At 34.1% G+C, this 4,331-nt stretch overlaps 1 non-coding gene across 1 annotated transcript; it reads left to right on the top strand.

The window, feature by feature from the left end:
* The first annotated feature begins 402 nt into the window (after window positions 1-402).
* On the top strand, window positions 403-509 carry LOC123458219. Its single transcript, XR_006635516.1, has one exon. It is a non-coding gene; the product is annotated as a U6 spliceosomal RNA (small nuclear RNA).
* The last annotated feature ends 3,822 nt before the right edge of the window (window positions 510-4,331 follow it).

Here is a 4,331-nt window from a genome sequence, read left to right on the forward strand (position 1 = left end):
CAACAAATATGATAACATGTGATCATGAGATTACTTCAATACACAGAAATAAACCAACAGATAAAATTCAACATCCTCTCACAATAAAACCCATAGATAAAACTCTTATAAGCTAAAATATGTTTTAGTAATTCAAAAGCGAATGCATGCTTTCTCTTAAGAGGTGGAAAAAAAAAGAAAGAATGTCTATTTTAATTCTATTATACGTTATTGACAGTCATTGACAGAGTAACAGGTCAGATGGCCTCTTTCAGTCCCTTAGCAAAAGACTACAAACTGACTGGTATCAACTCTCTATCATTATGGAAGAGTGGACAATGTGTGCCTTATTTGACTTTATATTGCCAGCATTAAGCGCTATGTCTAATACAGAAGAGATGCTCTTTTATAAAAATAAGAATAGTGCTCACTTTGGCAGCACATATACTAAAGTTGGAACAATACAGAAAAGATTAGCATGGACCCTGCTCAAGGATGACATGCAATTTAATGAAGCATTCCATATAAAAAAAATTAAAAAAAAAGAATAGTAATTTTCCAAGTATTCTTAGATATGTTTCCTTCATTAAATTCTGCATACAAACATTTGCTTAATTTTAATACATTACTGATTTATGTAGCTAATTTCATTGATTTACCCATGTGTTATTATGCTGGTTTTCCTTTGATTTATTTTCTTCTGAACAGCTGAATTATCCATTTTTTTTTCCTAAGAAATTAGAATTTTGTTGTCACTGCAAATAAGTTTTCTATGTAACTTTATGTTAAATTTTCTGTTAATATGAGAAGCACATATTTTATAATTAAGTCTATACATGTTAGTTTTTAATAGCTAAAAATTTATATAAATATTTAAGAGTTTGCTTGTCATAACTCATGAACCCTCCAAACAGGAAATCTGATATCTCATTGAATTAACAGGTATTTTTGATATGCACTTCACAGGCAAAGTGCACCAATGATTGGTTCAAGAGCTACTAGTAAAACTTAAAAGTGCTTACTTGAACACAGTAGTCTGGACCCTTTGATACATATAACTATACTGCTTTACATACTTTGTTATTTTTATATGACATCTTAAAGCAGCTTTAGTATTTACTCAATGAAAAACTAAATCAGAAAAAGTTTTAGAAAAGAACATAAAAAACTCTACATATCATATAAAAAGTATTTTCTATCTTAATAGTTATTTTGGTACCCTGTGAAAGCATGGGATAAAAGCCAAATTCTAAGGCTGGAGAGATGGCTTAGTGGTTAAGTGCTTGCCTATGAAGCCTAAGGACCCTGTTCAAGGCTCGATTCCCCAGGACCCATGTTAGCCTGATGCACAAGGGGGCACAAGTGTCTGGAGTTCATTTGCAATGGCTGGAGGCCCTGGCATGCCCATTCTCTCTCACTCTCCCCCCCCCCTCTCTGCATGTTTCTCTGTCTGTCACTTTCAAATAAATAAATAAATAAAAATAAACTATTTTTTTAATCCAAATTCTAGATATAAGGTCTGTACTTGGTCCAATTCATTGCTACCTTCCTATAGGCCACTCAGGACTTTCCACTTCTATATTTTGCATTTTCTGTAGCTTCTGTTATCAATAACAATAACTCCTAAAGTAAAATACTATTTATTATTATTTCAAAGAAGCATTTTCTCACACTATTACCTGAAAAAGCCTCATGCAAATTAAATATTAGCAATATAGTCTATAACCATATCATTTTCTATTGATATCAAATACGTAGCCAAAACATTATTTAGAATGTTAATGAATTCATTCCCTCTAGTAAAGTCAGGAAAAAATAGATGTATATTGATTTAGGAGTTCACTGAATTCCAACATGTGAATGGGAGAAATAAATATTTTCTGAGCAGATGCTGTATACTCCAAGGTCATTTTTTAATACTCAGTTTTTAATCCCACTCGAGGTTCATAAATTATTTATAAACAGAATGATAAATTTCCTTCTACTTTTAGGTTTAAACATTCAGAAGTTAGCTAGGTATGTTGACATATGTCTTTAATCCCAGCACTTGGGAAGCAGAGGTAGGAGGATCACTGTGGATTTCAGGACAGCCTCAGACTACAGAGTGTATTCCAGGTCAACCATGGCTAGATTGAGATCTTATCTCAAAACTAAAAACAAATAAATAAATTAATTAAATTAAATAAATTCAGAAATCAATCTTGTATATATGCTTTATCCTCCTGATTTATAGGACCAAACTGTACCAGTAAGCTTTACTGCTAAGGAATATGAAATTGAATCCCAGAGTTAATTGGAACCAACACACGGAAACAAACAAAATTAAAATAAACAAGCAAAAACCCCCAACACATTTAAGGTAGATACTTAAAATTAACACTATTGACCCTCATCATGGATGTGCTATGACTTGCCTTGTTCCTAAGCACTCTGATTTTTCAAATGTTCACATATCTAATAAAAAATTTGAATAATATCTCATTTCTCTATTCCTTCAATATTCATGAGTTTTACTCATGAAATAGCAAATGTTTTCTCCTTCTTACCTTTATACAATTCTTATAAACTAGACATTATTATTATTGGTCAGATTAAAAAAAAAAACCAAGACATAAAAATTGCAGAAAGTTCCTTAAAAGGAATATCTTAAGTGGTAAAAGAATTTCAACATCTGAACCCAATAGCATTTCCCACCACATTGCTGAGATGAAAAAAAAAAAAAAAAAAAAGGTAGGGACTGGAGTGATTGCTTAGTGGTTAAAGTGCTTGTTTGCAAAGCCTAAGGACCCAAGTTCCACTCTCTAAATCTCACCTTAGCCAGACGCACTAGGGTGAGGTAACTGCAACGTAGCAAATGCCCATTACTAGCACAAGCATCTAGTATTTGATTGCAGTGGCTGAGGCCCTGGCATGCCAATTTTCTTTCTCTCAATCTCTCTGTCTTAAAAAAATTGGCCAGAAGTGGTTTATGGAATGAAAAGTATTATCTGGACCAAAATTCTGATGGGAAGTGTCATGGGAGGGAAAGGATAGCAGGAGAAGACAGCCATGTGTGAACAAATTCATAGTATCAGGAAAGAAACAGAGATTGAACTCAGTGAGGTACATGGAGCTGACTCACCTCTACAGAGATAAGTCCTCCAGGAAGACTTTGGCTTCCAAAGGTTTCTCCAGCTGGGGATTGACTATGAAGCTTAATCACAAACACATAAGGTTATGGGCTCAGTTTACATTCAAACCCCATAGACCCATGCTTTTCAAAAGACATAATCATTGTTGATGTAAAGATCTGTTATAAATATGGGATCAGTTTCATAAAATTCAGTGAATGCAGAGTTGACAAGAAATAGGGAAACACTCAGATCAAAGATGGTTGGTCCATGAAATGTCTCCAATCCCAGATAACAAACAGAGCTGCTAGGACTTAGGTAAGTTTTTCCTTGGGGCTGGAGGGATGGCTTAGCAGTTAAGGTGCTTGTCTGCAAAGCTAAAGAACCCAGTTTTGATTCCCTAGGACACATGCAAGCCAGATGCACATAGTTGAGCATGCTGATGGAGTTTTTTGCAGCAGCTGAAGGCCCTGGCAAACCCATTCTCTCTCTATTTTCATCTTTGTCTCTCTGCATCTTTCTCTGTCAAATTTAAATAAAATATTAAAAATAAATAAATAAATAAATATTTTCCTAGTAATTGCTGCTACTCATCCCAGGACTGGCCATCTCAGGACAATTGTCATTATTACCAATAAACTTTCCTTCAAAACAACTTATGGAACTCCCCCTCGCTTTTCATTAGACACAAGTGAATGGACCTTGTTTGTATTCTGAATTGCAGTTCTAATTTGTCCTTATTTTCAAATAAAACCTTTCTACTTAGGGATCTGCCTTCATATTTACATTGAATATTGACAAATTTTATGCCAATAGATTTAAATATATATATTTATTTGAGAGTGGGGGAGAGAAAGAGTGAGGCACATAGAGACAGAGTGGATGGGTCATGGCCTCCAGCAACTGCAAACAAACTCCAGATGCATATGCCACATTGTACATCTGGCTAATGTGGGTACAGGGGAATCAAACCTGGGTCCTGTAGCTTTGCAGTCAAGCACAAGAACAACTAAGCTTAAATTTTTCACATAAAATGTCATATTTCAGGGTAAGTATGCCTTAGCACAAATGCTTAGGATCAGAATTGCATCAGATTTTAGATATTTTTTTTCAAACTTTGGCAAATTTCATTATATATAATGAGGCATCATTGGATGTTAGCCAGGTCTACACATAAAAATCATGTATTTTATATAGTATTCATTCACAGATTAAAGGTAATTTTAAACAATATTGCCTGCA

Source organism: Jaculus jaculus, chromosome 1 (assembly GCF_020740685.1).
Source record: "Jaculus jaculus isolate mJacJac1 chromosome 1, mJacJac1.mat.Y.cur, whole genome shotgun sequence".
NCBI lineage: Eukaryota > Metazoa > Chordata > Mammalia > Rodentia > Dipodidae > Jaculus > Jaculus jaculus.